We start from the raw sequence: 17,963 nt of genomic DNA, 5'->3' as shown, positions 1-17,963 counted from the left end.
GAATTGCAGAAAGAAAAAACAGGCATATTGGAGAGGTATCTCGTGTCATGCTCCATGAAAAAGACCCGCCAAATTTTTATTGGGCTGAGGCAGTTGCTACAGCAGTCTACATAATGAACAGGACTCCCACTGCAGAAATACATGGGATGACTCCAGAGGAGAGGTATACTGGTAGGAAACCAGATATTTCTCATTTGAAAATTTTTGGTTGCATTTTCTATGTTCATGTGCCAGATGAGTTGAGATCCAAGTTGGATCCAAAAGCTGAGAAGTGCATCTTTATTGGTTACTCTCTGCAGAAGCAAAAAGGGTATAGATGCTATAACCCTTCTACTCGTAAGTTTACAGTGAGCATAGATGTTGTTTTTGATGAGATGAGTAGCTGGTATAAACCAGTAAATGTGATTGATAATGTAGATGCACAAAATGGTAATGCTGCACAGAATTCACAGCAGCAGTCACAAGATATTAGTGGACCTGGAGCGTCCTCTAGCAGTGATTCACATTCTTCGCCATGGACAGGCAGATTGAGATCAGGAGAATCTCCTCAAAGCAATGCAGATAGTGGTATGCAGGTATCACAAAAAGGAAAAGAGAAGGTAGATCAGCCTATGTTTGATGTGAATGCAGGTCACTCTTATGTGGATGGTGAATCCAGTGGCTCAGAACAGAGCATTGATGATGAGTTGGGTATTCCTTCTATTGTTAAACCTGGAGTAAGAAAGACCAGGGATGTTTTGAGAGCACCTGGGAGTGAACCTACTTTGCGCAGGTCTACCAGAGCTAGGTATCCTGTGGATAGGCTAAAATATGATGGATTTATAGCCATTCACTATGCCTATATGGTCAAAGTGATACAGGAACCAGAACCCACTTCTTTTGAGCAAGCCATGGGAAAGAAAAATGGGAGAAAGCCATGGATGAAGAAATGGATGCCTTGGAAGCAAATGCTACATGGGAATTGGTACCTTTGCCTAAAGGTAAGAATGCAATTGGCTGTAAGTGGGTTTATAAGGTGAAGCACAATGCAGATGGTTCTGTGAATAGATACAAGATAAGATTAGTAGTCAAGGGGTATGCACAAACATATGGCATTGATTATGAAGAAACATTTAGTCCGGTTGCAAGGATGGCAACTGTAAGAGCAATCATTGCTATGGCTACATCAAAGGGATGGTCTTTACATCAGATGGATGTAAAGAATGCCTTCTTGCATGGTGATTTGTAAGAAGAGGTCTATATGAAGCAGCCACCAGGTTATGTGCATACTGTTCATTCTGAGTTTGTTTGCAGGTTGAAGAAAGCCTTGTTTGGCTTGAAGCAAGCACCTAGAGCATGGTCTGACAAGATAGGACAGTATCTTGTCACTATTGGCTTTCAGATTTCCAAGGCAGATTTCTCACTTTATGTGAGAAAAACAGAGAAAGGTATTATGCTACTTGTCATTTATATTGATGATTTGATTATGACAGGTGATAGTGATGAAGATATCCTTCATGTGAAAATGCTATTGAAGCAGAAGTTTGAGATGAAGGATTTGGGAGAGCTGCGTTATTTCTTAGGCATTGAGGTGATTAGATCACCAAGTGGGATACGGCTCTTGCAGAGGCAGTATGGATTGGACATGCTGTCCAAATATGGGATGATAGGCTATAAGCCTATTTCAATTCCTTTGGAGCAGAATGTGAAGCTGAGCGCAGATGCAGGTGAGCTTCTGGAAGACCCTACTATGTACAGACGCATAGTAGAAAGTTTGATTTATATGACTATTATGAGGCCAGATTTGAGCTATGCTGTTGGATTGGTAAGTCAGTTTATGCAGGCTCCAAGGAAACCGCATTTGGATGCGGCTAGACGCATACTCAGGTATGTGAAGTCCACATTGCAGTATGGACTACTTTATGAGACTGGGGTTCAGATACAGTTGCATGGATACACTGATGCTAATTGAGCTGGTAGTATTTCTGATAGACGATCTACCACTGGATATGTGTTCTCTTTTGGGAGTGCTGCAGTCACTTGGAGCAGCAAGAAACAGCCTACAGTTGCCTTGTCGAGCACAGAGGCTGAGTACATGGGTGCAGCAATGGCTGCATGTGAGGTAGCTTGGTTGCATAAGCTACTTTATGATATGCATCAGCCTACAGATAGGCTAATTGTCATTTATTGTGACAACATGAGTAGTATACACTTGGCAAATAACCCAGTCTATCATGCTAGAACAAAGCACATTGAGGTGCATTATTACTATGTGCGGGAGAGGCTTTTACTAGGTCTTATTGATCTAGTTTATGTCAGCACAGAGGATCAGGTAGCTGACATATTTACGAAGGCATTGGGCGTAGAGAAGCTGCGCAAGTTCAGAGACCTGCTTGGTGTGCAAGAATTGGGATTGAGCTCGAGGGGGAGTGTTGAGATATCGAGCTCCACTCGTGATATGCCAAGGTGACCGTTGTGCATTTATGTCACCGACTTGTTAGCTGTAGATGCGGTTGGTACACTGCCCATGAATAATAGCTACATGACAGCTATCCTTATCTACTCTAGTTCGTGGCTCAGTTAGTATGCCACCTTATTTAGTTGAGTTTGGTTTGAGACCCATATATAGGGTTCTTCTATTTCTATGTACTTGAGTTCTTTTTGGCTTACACAACTAAGAAGAGGAAAACTGTTTTCAGCCTCCACCCTTGTGTGTATTCCCCCATTGTGCAAGCAAGAAAGCTACAAGTGAGACTCCTTCCTTCTCTCCCACAATCTTGACATCGTGCAGTGGATGTGTGGGAGGGTAGTACTTCTTTATACGGCTACTATTGAAGAGGCCTATGCCCTCTCCATCTAGGGTCTCGAGCTCTACATTTCCAGTTTGATTGATAGTGCAGACTCAGAAAGTCCCTAATCCCCTATACTTCATTTTCTATTTATGGCCTTTTACTAAGTACAACAATACTAAGTCACCTTGCTCGAATTCTTGCTACTTGACGTGCTTATCAAACCAAATCTTGAGTCATGCCTTTTCACAAATCAACACATGGGTGGTGTAGAGGCGATCAACCGTCGAGATCCACGGACTGCTTACTACTTCAAGCATTCCAAGGTGAGCACTAATGGTTACCTCTCACATAGCCGATGGCTATCCATCCCTATGAGTGTAGTGAGCTTACCTCCATGCCCAGTCGACTTGCCTCCTCTCTCAAGCACTCTGATAGCTCCACGATCCAAGTGCAAGCTTCAAGCAAGCACCATCCTCAAGCTCCACGCTCCAAGCTCCATCACCGCGAGCAAGAGAAGAGAAGAGAAGAGAAGAGAAGAGAAGAAGATGGAGAGCTTCTCCACCATGGTCCCTCACCCTCACACCCTCACTCTCTCACACTCTCACACTCCCTCTCTCAAGCATAAGCTCAAGCAAGCAAGCAAGAAGAAGAAGAAGAAGAAGAAGAGAGCTACTTTTGACCACACACAAGAATGAGCTTCTCATTCACTTTTCAACTTTATATACAAAGCCCTAAATCCCATTTGGGTGGGGACATCCGTTATTCCCTTTTTTACATGGCCGGACCCTTTTTTTCATTGTCATCCAATCTTCCTAGCTTCCTTCCGATTGTCCATCTACCTTTACAATTTGCACGGCGGGTGAGAGCCCGGCACTCTTAAAATAAATCATAGTGCGCCTTGCGTTCTTTTACAAAAGAATTGACTTGCACTTTCTCTTGTGCACTTTTCTCCTTGATTCATGACTCTTTCGCACTTCTTGTGTTTCCATATTTCTCCTAGCGCACCTTCCTCTCAAGTTTCACTTTTTCCTTGACCTTATCTTCTGCTTTAGATTTTCCTTTTCTTGAGGTTGTGGACAGACCGTGGTGGGGGTATGTGGAGGGATTTTTGGACCGGCAAGAGGGGTTTATGAAATTGAAAGGCCTTTGGGCAGGCCCTGGTATTGGAGAGATTTTTCGAACTAAGAGGCCCTGGCATTGGATATTATCCCTGGTGTTGGAGAGATATTGAGGATTAGGTTCATCTTGGAAATTCAAAATGGTGTTAGGTGGATCTGTCATTAAGCTCTCTGTGGTGGCTGAGTCCACTTGCACTATTCCAAATGAGCTTCATCATTCACTTTCTGATCGTGGTTGTTGCGTTTGCCCCTTGGTGGGTTGTGCTTTATCTAATGGTACCTAGCGGAGGGGATGGGGAGGGCATTGCATGGATGATGGGGTCTCTGAAGCTGGTAGTGGGGCCTTTGGTTGTACCTGGAAAGAAAAGAAAGGTGCATCACATGTGGGTGTGTCCCACTATCGTGTGGTGCATTCTGCGCGTGCTAGTGGGATGGACCTTAGGGTGAGAAGTCTTACCCCATGCGATTGTTACCTCCTTGGGTGTGTCCTATCCTTGATGTGCCCTAAGTAGGAAGTGGGGATCAAAAAATTTTGGTGTCTGGTCTCCTTCTTGCGGGTTTCCGTGTAGTTTTGCATGCATAGCTTCCACCCGTACCATTCAATGTTGGAGCTCCACATATTGCTCTGGATGAGCCACTTGTGGTCCCGTTGCTCCACCACCAAGTCTTGGGCTTCATCCTCTAGTCTTTGCCTTGGGAGATCTTTATTTTCTTGAGCCTTCTTTTCTTGGGCACTGAGTTTCTCTTTTAGGCTTCGAATTTCTTTCTAATGCTCAGAGGCTTGTTGTGTCATCTCTACTCATAGGGATGTGGCTACTTCTTTTTTGGCCTCTAGCTCCACAACAATAGTCTTCTTCTCTTCCTTGGCCCTCTCTAGTTGGGCTAGGAGTTCTGCCACATAGATGTCATAGTCCGCGGCTAGGGGCATCATTGGCAATGCTGTGGTGGACGCTTCTAGCCTTTTTCACTTTGGATCGTGCCTGGACTCGGCGTCCGCGGCAAACAACCTTTTGGCTCCTATCTCTGTGGCTTCATCTCTCGTACTTTTGTGACCAGGAACTACATCATGGACATGAGCTGAATGGTATCCTTGGCAAACGTTGGCTCCTCTGTGATGGTGGTGGTGGTGGTAGTTTGAGGTGTGAGAGTTGAAGGAAGGGGGTGCAATGGGGCTTTTCCCTTTCCTACGACAACTGGGGCTACTTCAGTGCTTCCGCTTGGTTCATGCCTTTGTCCCGTGAGCTCAAGGTGGCCATTTCTCTGGAATTGTAGGCCTCCTCTACAAACCTGTGCATGGCCTCCGCCATGTCTTCATCTTCCTTTCTTTTTAGCTATTCTGCCTCTCTTTTGACTCTTCTCTTTCTCTCATCTTCGGCCCTCTTGGATTCTTTTTGGGCCTCTCTCAACTCGACCCATTCTTCCCTTGTCATCATTTCTTTTGTCTCCTTCTTCAGCTTTGATGGGTTTCCCTTCATCTGTGCCTTCAGCTCTCCTTGGCTGGCGGACTGCATCTCCCGCCCTTCCTTATCACTTATAGTCCTTTTGCTTGACTACACTTGTTCATGGTGAGGCAGTCAGTCAGGGGTTTCCCCTACTCCCTCTCCACCTTCCTCTATGTCCTTCAAGGCCTCTTGGATGATGGCCATTAGGATCCCACTGAACCTGATGGTGGATGCTTTGAAGGTGGACTTCTTTCGAACTAATCTTACTATGGAGGTCGAGGATTCTCCTCCTGCTACCGTTCAACCAGTGGTCAAAGCTTTTTTTGAGCTTTCAATAGTTTTGCGTACAAAGGCATTCCAATCTATCTCGTCTGGGGCTCCTGCTATGATGCTCTCCAACAATGGCACCCCGATTCTATTCATAAGGGCATTATACCTTTGACTAGAGAAGAAAGTACGGGCCATCTTTGCTTGTAGCTTGATCTCGGGGTTTGGAATATCCGCTAAACTTACCCCATCCACTATGCATAGTACGACAGCCTTGTTCATCCCTAGCATGCTGTACACATTCCTTTTTGGGCGTCACTTGTCCGGCTAGTTAAGTCTAGGTCCTTCTCCACCACCTCAAGGCTCAATTCCACCTCTATTTGGTGGGCTTCTTCCCTTTTCCTAATTGTCACCATGCCACAATTCCTTTCAGCATTGAAGGTCCTCAGAAACTCTGTGCATTTTTCATAGTTGACCACCTACCCAACCTTTTCTATGTACTTCTGCAAGCTGCACTGGTCCACAAGCCATTTTATGGGTGGTTCTTCCATGATGATGTCCTCTAGGTTCATGGCATGCTTGAATGTGAACTAATGTAGCCCCTCGTTTCTACTTTCAAGCCATACTTATCTTTCTCTTCCTCTGTGAATGGAAGCTTGCTGCCTTTATCTTGCCCTGCCATTTTAGGTTCCTGTCACATATCATGGTTCACCATTAGTATTCCTAAGACATTTTCTTACTGGAAAATAAACAAGAATAGATCATGCTTTTATCGTAAGAAGAACAGGCTTTAAGCAACCAAAAAGAATTTCCCCTTGAGTAGTTCTATTCATTTCCAAGATCTTATGATACTTTTCCTTGATTTCATCTTTCTTCATGTTTACCCCCTCCCCCTTGGGAATGAGAAGAATCCTCCTAGGATTGGACATGGGAGAGGCAAGACATTTGAGCATCATAGGGTGCTATTTACTTGGGCATCAGCCAATTATAGAAATCAAGGTTGTATTCCAATTGGGCATGATGATCGAGATTACAAGGGCTAATGCATACTTGGGTAATGTAAGTCATGACATCGGTTAGAAAGTCACCCAAGTTGATGCAGCTAGCCACATGTAGCTCTTCTTCCGTAAGGATACGATCAATGTAAGGATGGGCCAAGACCTAGTCGTCTAGGTGTTTGGAGCGAGTGATGGAAAAGACCCTAAATGAGGTTGGTGCTACGTAAGTCGGGTCATACTTAGTTGTCTTAATGGTGCGTCGATGCTCAACATTAGTCATTATTTGGCAATCCCGTTTCTCCCATTAGAGATGTAGATTGCCCCATTTTTGTAGGAAAAGAACGAGTTATAGTCAATGAGGCGAGTAAGTTCCTCAATCTCAACAATTGACATAGGCCTTAGGGGTTTGTGGTAGGATGTTATCAATCATTTGATGAATGCATGCTCTTTTGAGATTTCACCATTATCGATCAACTCCTTTGAGACTTTGGGGGATTTTATAGTTATAAACTCGTATTCTTCCCAAGTGCAGGATAAGGAACGAACCTCAGAGGCAAGGGGTTCATCAAGCAAGCTGAGGTCAAGTCTTTCGTAGCTCCTAGCAAACTTAGTAAATGTGTCATCCAAGAGCTTGATGCAAGTTACCAAATCATCTCTCATATTCTCACCAAGGTCCTTGGTGACCAATAGAAATGAACGTCACTCGTAGGAAGGCCTGAGGCCTAGGCCTAAGGCCTGCTGGTGGTTGGGGTGGAATTGGGCTAGACAATAATGGTTCTAGCGGCAATGGACTTGACAATGGTGTGTCTAAGGGTGTCTCTGTAGTTTGATCCATGTGTCTAGTGCTGCTTTGGTGTACTAAGGGTGGCTCCAGTGGCATAGATGGTTCGTTGCCTTCTTCCTCTTGTGCAGCTACTGGGGTGCTAAGCTCTCTAGGCTTAGATGATTCTAGGGTATCCAACTATTGTTTGGGTAGATAGATTGGTTGAGGTTTTTTTATTGCAGCCATCGTGGGTTCTGTAGTCTTGGCCGCTTGGATTTTCTGGGTGCTCACTACATTAGTAGGAGCGGGGCTTCCTAGAGATGGGGTGGCAAGTGGTGGTTGTGGTTGGGCTATGCTTCTAGGATTTCTCTTCTTGGGCACCCATATCTAGGTGTTGCCTTCGTAGTATCCTTGGGCTTGCAACAGATATTTGGGGATCCATTGCAGCTAGATTGTGCACCTATGTCGATAGCGTTGGATTGGTCACTTAGGTTTTGAATGATAGCTATTAGCCCTATAGGGTTGTGTTTGCTTGCTGCGTGTAGGCCACTTTTGGTGCCTTGGCACCCATTTAAGCATGGGTTCTGCGGCCTTGGGGATGGCCTTAGCTGGCGGTGGTTTTGTGGTCTGGGTGGGTTGTGATAACTCACGACCCCCCTCCTTAGGTTTGGTCCTATGTGGCTCTATCAATGGCACAATAGGTTTTGGTGGAGCCTTGTTGCCCTTGCTGGAGGCTATCACGATTCAAATGTTGCCAATAGAAAGGTGAACCTGTTGCAGATCATAGTCCACATTGCAGTGTGCTTACTTCTTGAAAGTGTGTCCTAATAGCATTTCTTAACTTACATCCTTCATATTTGGCAATACATAGAAGATGACTGGTAGACTCTCCAACTAGATAGAGACTGCGATCTTGCACTTCCCCAGGAGTGCATATGACTTGCCCCCGAATGGGCTGAGTTTAGCATTGGTGGGCTATAACTATGGCTGACCAATGAGGGTCCAATGAGCATAGGTCAATACATTGAAGTCAGCTCCCTCGTCAATTAAGACATCAAAAGCATGCATGTGCCGAGTGGTGGTCATGAGGCGTAAGTATGTTGGTGCTACTACCTCTTCATCCTCATCCTCTAGTTCAGTGATGGTGGCTACTTGGACATTGACAAGGGCTTCCAGGCCAGGGGGCTCATGCAGTGGTTGTGTGGAAGTATGATACTTCTTTATGTGACTACCATTGAAAAAGCTTATGCACTCACCTTCAAGGGTTTCAAGTTCTACGTTGCCCGTCCTACTAATGGTGTGTACTTGGAAAGGTCCCAATCCTCAAAATCTCTTTTCTACTTGTGGCCCTTTGCCGAGTAGAGCAAAACAAGGTCTCCCTACTCAAACTCGCATTGTTTGACATGCTTGTCACACCACATCTTTCATTATGGTTTTTCACTAATGGAGTGGCAATCCTTGTACTCATCATTGGAATCATCTCCTCTTGACTGCTCGTCATCCTCTAAACTCTTGTCTCTACGGTGACTAAGGCCCAATTGTACACTAAGTTTAGATCTTTTAGTCGGGCAAAGTTGGCTTGCTCTACTGCATCTAAGCTAGTGTACCACATCCTACATTTATCGCCTAAGCAACACCCAAATGCCTAGGAGAGTCGTGCAAGATTCGTGAGACTGTTGGCCTCGCAAACTTACTCGAACCGCTCTATGAAGCCATATGGGTGGCTACTAGGCTGGTACTTGTCCAGTTTCTTAGCTACTATAGGGGTTTTTAATTGGCTCTTCGCCCCCTGAGTAATTCCTAGGCCTGAGAGTAGAGAGGTTGCTAGTGTTGTTGCACTCTGTTCGGCAATCGTGTTATCCATGAGTCACTTGGTCACAAGCTTGCTCAGAGTGAGGTCTACCTCTAGTGCTCTCTCTCTCTTCGTGTTTGGTCCCGCCTTGCTTTTACTTGCTAAGGCTAGCATGATTCAAGCTTCGTGCACATCTATGTCCTACTATAGCTTCCTAGCTCTCTGGTCGCAATTGTAGGTTGCTATGCCCTGCAGCGCTTTCCTAACTACTTTCCTTTCTTCCTCTAGGCTTGCCACTACCTCCTCTATTGGCCTACCATGGATTATTGTTCTAGTTAGCAAGTCGTATTCATTGACCATGTCTTGGACCACGACTGGGAATTCACCCAAGTCTAGCTAATTGTCTCCCTAGTCTATGTTTGCTCCCAATATCATTCTTGCTTCCTGCTCTACGAGATTGTGGATCAGTCCGAGTAGCTTTGGTAGTGCTTTTCCCTCAATCTTGTTGTCCTTTCAGTCCCCCTGCCATCTTTGCGAGTCCTATTAATGGTGCTTTGAGATACAATACTATATTTTGGGGTCTCCTCCTACTAGTGGGTTTCTTCGAGTTATTACGTCTGAGTGTGTTCGTTGTTATTGGAAACAGTCCTCAACTTACATACATTCAGTGTGATATGTGCTCTGTTGTGCATGGTGCAAAATCAGGCTTTTTGTCCTTTTCCAGTACACTTATGTGGAAGAAATCACTATGTGGGGTACACCTACAAAATGATTATGCAATTCTAGCTATCCCCCCCTTCTTGTCTACGACCTAATATGACTTTAAGTGCAGTCTTTGGTTGCTCCTAAGGATTGTCTGGGGTCCATGCTGCTCCTTCTATATTCTATCAAGGCTGGGTTACAATCTAGAGGCCAACCTTTGGGCTACACATCTAGTCCCTCCGGCCATGTGATGGCAGGCTCCTAGAGTTTACCTCTAGGCTATACAGTCATGGTTTCCTCTAATTACTAGCTTGGGTGAGCCAGAGTGGGTTTTCGAGGGTGTTTTGGTTTCGATCCTGGCTGTCTCTCAGCGTGGAACTGGTCATGGGTCTATATTTTCTTATTCTGGTTTGTTGGCCCGATTCCTAGAATCAAATTGTCTGATTCTCGGTGGTCCAACTCTCAAAGTTGGATGGTTTGACTGGGCTGGTTTGACTCCGACAAGTGGTCCGATCGGATAGCTTGGTTCGATTCCTAAGATGGTCTGATCGCTATGCCAGGTCCGATTGTCTGATTGACATGGGTTCAATTGGATATGTTTGATCGGACAATAATGTTGATTTGTTTACAAGGGTCGATTGTCATGATCCGATGGTTTGAGCATCTAATCGGACGGGTTGGGTGTCTGATTGGAGTTGGTTGTTCGATTCCTAAGGTTGGTCTGACTATAGGGTGATCCTATTTTTGTGCGTGTCCGATTGGACAGGATCAGATAGTTGGTTTGATCGGCCAAAAAGGTATGGTCTTACTCTCGTAGTCGGACGGTCTGACTGCCTGATTCTGGGATTCGGACTTAGACACAATGGTCCAACTGTGAAGCGACGGGATGCATACGATGATTTTGATCGATTTCTTCAAGCTTGGTCCTCGACTGCCTGTGAGGCTATCTAGATCACATCTATGCCAATCAAGGAAGGGTTTTGCATACCTGGATCAAAGGAATAGCTCCAAAATCAAGTTCCCCAATCTCTTCTGCTCATTAGGTCTCTCTCTCTCTCTCAAGCTTTCCTTAATCACTCAAATGCAAAATGAGGCCTCCCTTGCCACTCTTGGCCTCTTATTGCCCTGCCCAGGCCTACATTCATCTTAATCTTGCTCCTCTTACTAGCATTTAACCCAAAATTTCATTTTTTGCCCTTCTTTTCCCTGTTTTAGCTTGTTATCCAGTAGCAAAAACCATGTTGTGTGCTCACACTGTTTTGCTCCTATTCTGCCTAAATGTAAACAGAAATCATAAAGAGAACATCTACACTACTCCAACTTGCTTTTCCAAATCTTAAAAACCAAAAATCTACTTACTAAGGAGATCGAATACCGCTTCAACTCCCTTGCTTCCTACCTATCTACCTCAAGTACTAGTTCGGGGAAAACCCTACTTCAATGTTGGATTCAAAGTGTGCAAGCGCTCAAGGCTTGAATCCGTTGGTCGCAACAACAGAACCAAAATGTAGAGCCGCGAGACCCACATACCGCTTATTGCTTCAAGCGTTCCAAGTCGAGCACTAATGGCTACCTCTCACATATCCGATGCGCTATCTATCCCTACGAGTGTAGTGAGCTTACCTCCACGCCCAATTGAGTTGCCTCCTCTCCCGAGCACTCTAATAGCTCCACGATCCAAGTCCAAGCTCAAGCAAAGTCCATCCTGAAGCTCCACGCTCCAAGCTCCATCACTGTGAGCAAGACAAGAGAAGAGAAGAGAAGATGGAGAGCTTCTCCACCATGGTCCCTCACCCTCACACACTCACTCCCCCACACTCTCACAGTCCCTCTCTCAAGCACAAGCTTAAGGAAGCAAAAAGAAGAAGAAGAGAGCTACTTTTGGCCACACACAAGAATGAGCTTCTCATTCACTTTTCAACTTTATATACAAAGCCCTAAATCCCTTTTGGGCGGTCATCCCCTTATCCCCTTTTTCACATGGCCAACCATAGCCTAGGACCTTTTTTCCATTGTCCTCCTATCTTCCTAGCTTCCTTCCTATTGTCCATGGCCGACCATGTAAAAAAGGGGATAAGGGGATGACCGCCCAAAAGGAATTTAGGGTTTTGTATATAAAGTTGAAAAGTGAATGAGAAGCTCATTCTTGTGTGTGGCAAAAAGTGGCTCTCCTCTTCCTCTTCTTCTTCTTATTCTTGCTTGCTTAAGCTTGTGCTTGAGAGAGGGAGTGTGAGAGTGTGAGGGAGTGAGTGTGTGAGGGTGAGGGACCGGGGAGGATAAGTGGTCCGAGGGTCTTGGAAGTTGAGCAAAAGCTCCCACATTTTGCTTCCGTTGGCGGGACAAACAGATTCAAGCCTTGAGCACTTGCACACTTCGAATCAAGCATTGAAGTAGGGTTTTCCCCGAACTGGTGCTTGAGGTAGATAGATAGGAAGCGAGGGAGTTTGAAGAGGTATTCAATCTCCTTAGCAAGTAGGTTTTTTGGTTTTTTGGATTTGGAAAAGCATGTTGGAGTAGTGTAGGTGATTGCTTTGTGATTTGTATGCATTTAGGGTAGGAAAAAAACAAAGAAAAAGAAGCAAATAGTAGGGTTTTCTGTTGCTATATAACAGGCTAAAACAGGGAAATAGGGCCACAGATCCTTAGAGTGCCGTCTGATTTGAGCACCACAGTGATTCCCGGCATGTCTGGCATTTCCTTGTAGTGTTTTGCACCTATTGGAAGGTGCTAGACGATTCGGTGTAGTAGACGTCAGCCTAGAGGCATCGCGCACAACTCGCGAGCTGTCAGCCAAATAGTCGGACCAGCTCGTCCGAATCCTAGAATCGGACCGTCCAACTTCGAAAATCAGACCTCTCCAAAAATTGTCCAACTCCGAAAATCGGACCACCCTTCTGATCCGATTCCTAGAATCGGACCAGTCCAGAGTCCAGAATCAGACCAGTCCAGACTCGGACCAGGACCAATCCAGAATCGGACCAGCCCCAAAATTGGACCACCTTTGTCTGTCGAATCGGACTGGACCCATCCGATTTTGAAAATCGGACACTCGGACCACTCAGAATTGGACACCTGTCAAAATCAAACGTCCAATTTCAGAAATCGAACGTGACCAAAATCAGGACCACTGGGCCGATCGGACCAACCCAAAATTGGACGTCTGATTCTAATAATCGAACTCCTGAAAATCGGACATCTAAGAATCGGACAGATAGAACACAAATTTTGACGCATCTAAACCCCTAATTGACCCCAAAGGCTATGTAGAGCTAAAGGCACATCACAGATCCATCACTAGGCTGAAACTTAGAGCAAGTAGTTCAAAATTTGGCTATAAACTATCCTCCAAATTGCACATGGTGTTTACCATAACGGCCCTGCGAGCTGGGGGGACTGCCCCCCCGGACCCCCGCAAAGGGAACTCTGCCCCCTCAGCACCTCCCCCAAGTAGGTTGGAGAGAAAACGTGTATCATGACAGGTCCTCCAAATTAGGCCCTAGTGTAGTAATGGCTCTACACAAGCATAGGTCTTCACTTACAACGCAACAAACAGAAGCCCACACCCAAACAAAGACAAAAAGAGACCCTGGAACCTCAACAGGCCAATCTATCCATCAAGGGCAAAAAGGCCACACCACAAGAACACAAAGACATTGTGTTCAGACTGTGTCTAGTCAAAGCAAAATGCACCATCAGCAAGCTACAAATGCGACGATGACTAGACAAGACACTCTCGACGAGAGATGTACCTTGAGCAGCACTACACATGATCCAAGACATCAGTGGAGAATCCACATCTGGTCGTGCAGTTGGGGACTCAAGGGCATTTGTCAGAAGGCTTAAATTTACAAGCCAAGACCCGAAAGATGAAGACATAGTACCACCTGCTTATCTTAGGGTCAAACTCACTGCAAAAAGAGAGCATACTATCAATGCTCTGATTGATGAAGGAGCAGATTTTAATATCTTGACCTATGAATCATGGACCATACTAGGCCAACCAAAGCTGACACCGACTAATGCAACTCTTAACCCTTACGAGGGACACCCACAAGCACTCATAGAAAAGTGCAAAATCCTTGCGATAATTGAAACTGAAAGCTTGCCTATCCTATTTCATGTTCCTCCAAATAGTGCTAGTTACAAGAAGGAAACCCTTCTAGGAAGACCCTTCAAAAGGGCGACCAAGTGTGAGGCTGACTATGTAGCATAAAGGATACACCTGACACTACCGGGTGTGAGGATAGTCACAACCTTTAGCAAGGGTGACCTCATCGAGAAAAGGCAAGGAAGGTGATGACATAATAGTCAAGCCTACTAATGAGAGCAAGGACTTGTTGGAAGAGTTGATACAAGCACAGGTCGAACAATGAGAACCAGTGAGTGAAGCCATGCCTGAAACAAGAAGGTCAAGAGAGAATACCAAGGACGGGCTTTGGACTTACAAATATCGTAGAAGACCCCAAAAGAAGCCCAATCCTTATAGACAAAAGGCATCGATGGAGGGTCAGCACAATGCCGTGATGGATATCCAAAGCGTTGCTACATGCTCAAGGGTATTACGTAGGTAACCGATTGATTTGGGTACCAAAACCCCCTGCTAAACCACCTCTATTAGCTGAAGGCCAGATTGCATTAAAAGCAACAAAGCACAGGAGGAAATCTAAGAGAAAATCCAGATCTTGAGGCAAGAAACCAAGCATGAGTGCTCGAAAGAGAGAGCCTCAGCCTAGCATACTTAATAAGCAGATGTCATATGTAGCCATTGAGTGTGCACAAAAGCCATTAGTGCCCAAAGAGCCTTTGATTTCCCAAGAGGATAACAGGCATCATAGGCACAACATTGCTCATGGCAAGGCTGATCGCTCAACAAAGCAAATGGCACAATCGTCTAATAGCCTCGAGCAAATCATTCAGCCAGTGCCCAGCCCACCTAAGAGTCCTAGATCTTCTACACCCTCTTTTTCCAAACAGACACAAGAAGCACAGCAACGGTCATCAAGGGCGGCTGCTCACTCCCAATCTCTATCTCCATCTAAGCTTCCAAATGTCCAAGAGGTGGGACATGACACCATCTGTAGCTCTCGGCCCAAGGATATGCCTGAGCAACCTAATGCGACTAGATCAACTCATTCTCGATCTACACAGATGAATGCTCAAAGGGCAACAAAAGACACGACCACTTCCGATCACCCTAGGGACTTGACACCGCAATCCACCAAGGGTAGCCAACCCACTGGACTAGCCGCTACTACTTCCAATCAGGGATCACAACAGCCACAGCCCTTGGTTGTGACAATGCCCCTTGCGGAACGTATCCTTAGTAGTTTACTTGTGGAGGAGGTGTCACAACCAACTTCCTTGACAACTCCAGCACTTCCAACGTGCCTAAAGCCTAGGCTGGAGGAGTTAAACACAAGGGAATTGGCTGAAGAGCTAGACTCTCCAAAAAGGGAGGCAGTTGTACCCTCACAACCTAGCGAGGATATTCAACAGGCTGCAGCTATGTCCCGTGAGGACACACTAGAGAGAGAAAATGCTAAGGCCCAACCAAGCACATCAACAATTGACCTAGTCTAGGGTCCTGAGTTGTTGAGAGATGCACCTTCATTGACCAAGAAAAAGAGAAGAAAACAACAAAGACAACAGCAATCACAAGTGGTTGGGGATCCTGAGAACATTGACACCAAGAGCGTTGGAGAGCTCAGGAATAAAGCATCGAGTCCATCCACCAATGATCCCATTGATACCTCTCCTAATAGTGGTGAAACCTCAGACACATCCGTGTGCTCTAAAAAATCAAAGCAGTTGTTACCATCAATGGATGCTTCTTGCAACAGTCAATCCACCGACAATGGAACTCGCATTGACCAATCAAGAGTGGATACAACACTGCCACAACAGGGTGACAAATCTATACTAGTCACATCCCAGGAGAACCATGATGCAATAACAAAGCCTCAGGAGAAACATGGAAACTCTGAGAGAATAAGAAGTCCTAGCGTTGGCCAAACCTACTCGTCTAGGCCTAAGCCCCCAGCTATGCTAAAGCCCAGGCAAACTCCTAGAACCTTGCATGAGATAGCAACTGAGCAAGCCCTCGTTGAACATAAAAGTGCCACAGAATGCTTAACCGAGTTGGATGCTAAGCTCAAAGTGTTCGCACGTGTCTATGTCCTGGCAGACATGGGCGCATTCCCTAAAGAGCAGCTTGAAGAATACTTGCCATTTCCCTTATCCTGGGAAGAGCAAGAACATCTTGACGAGCACTATAACAGGCTCTTATATGAATGCATGCGACTCATCTCTAACGAGGAAGCCAACGAACTACGCTTAACTATCACATTCAATGATGTGCTCTGCCAACCAAATCTCTTAGAGATAGAGCAACTAAAGAGACTATCAGAGGGCCGAAGTCAATTTGAACAGCGTTGGTGTGAAAACCGCATTGCAATGGCCCAACTAGGAGCGCAGATCATGACAGCCTCAGAGGAGCGATTGGCCAAATGGTGGTCTCAAAGAGACCCAACCTATGTGGCACCAACTTCCCTTCAAGTGCTCACTGCCATTCAAGGTATAAACTTAGCTGAACCTAGCCAAGGCAACTCTCTATTTGATAAGGTTCTCAATGAGGAGTTACATGTTGGCAGTAGACTCGGACAAGGTTCCATGCTACTCGATGTTGCAAAATATCTATCGGTATTGAGTAAGCTCCCACGAGTACTAGATGCGTGTGCCACACTCCAGTACAATCCGAAGTTCTACAATTGGCTTTTATCCTTGTGACGTGACATGGATTCATGGATATGTATATAAATAAACAATGACTTTTGTGACCCTGTATAGACACTATCAACACACACAAGCAATAATGGTCAAGCGCAGGGAGAAGAGTTGGGTTCCACAAGCTAAGCTCCTCAGGTCCTCCTCTCACCACACATTTAGAAGTTGTGCGACAATTCCCACCTCCAGGTGGAGGGCACGCAACCCTCATTGCCACCATAGGAAGCCCTGACCAATATCTCTGATGGTGTAGACAGGGTACCGTCCCTTCCCATACACCTTTCCCCTTTCCGGTCTATCCTTCCAAGGATGTGCCCTACCCCACTCCATGATAACTAGTCCACGAACCTAGCATGAGCCAAGATCTGCTAATGGTTGGAGGCCAAATGAACATCATCATGGGGGCCATCCCTCTACAACAAACACTGCATGCCTCACCCCTCCCCTTCGCATCATATGCGCTTGATAACCCATGCTATAATCCCTTTCATGTGAATGGTTTTATCTTATATCAAGACCTAATCCTTGGTTTGCATTTTGTAGGTCCCACTACAAGGAAGACATGGAGCACCTAGGGCAACTGGCTTGCAAAGATGCTCTCCGCTATCGAAGGGAACATGCAGCACAAGCTCCTCCGCCGGTGCACTACGTGCCTACCCTCAAAAGGTATGCAAAGAAACGAGGTCCCAAGCGACACCGCGCCGGACGTAGGCCGAAGAATCCCTAGGCTAGGGGAGTAGAAGCTCAAAGAAGCACACAAGATGTGGCAACACCAGTTGTGCAAGCCCCCAACAGACGCTCGGGCACAAGGTGCTCAAAGGCAGAAAGGGCAGCTCGTGACAAGGAAGAATTCGATGCATTGTTCAAAAGCATTTTGGAAATGGTTGCGGCCAGAGACTATACCATTCAGGTCCCGGCCGACATCTTCCCTACCCAACCTCATAGGAGCCCCTCACTAGCAGAGCCTCAGTCGCCTGACCACCAGGACTCACCCCACCTCGTGCAAATCGAGTAGCCCCTATGATATACAAGCAACTTAGCAAAGGCCATCCTGCCATAACTTTTTGTCTTTTAATGGTTAAAGGGACAGGCTCCCCACTTGTACACACTTCCCTTACCTACGGCTAATATATGCCACGTCTTTAATAAGCACTGGAATAGGCATCGCAATCAGCATCATAGGATTTTGAAAAGGTTATATCTTGACATGATTGCATTTGTTCGTTGTACTTAACGCATGCGACTTGCATATACTCTCATGAAGTGACAAGTAGATGCACGATGACACAAGTCTTCGTGCAAACATGTTCAATGCCCAAGTCACCAC

Source organism: Lygodium microphyllum, chromosome 21 (genome assembly GCF_053477565.2).
Source record: "Lygodium microphyllum isolate KBCC chromosome 21, Lygodium_microphyllum_v1.1.10, whole genome shotgun sequence".
Lineage (NCBI taxonomy): Eukaryota > Viridiplantae > Streptophyta > Polypodiopsida > Schizaeales > Lygodiaceae > Lygodium > Lygodium microphyllum.
Note: the sequence above shows the minus strand (reverse complement) of the source record.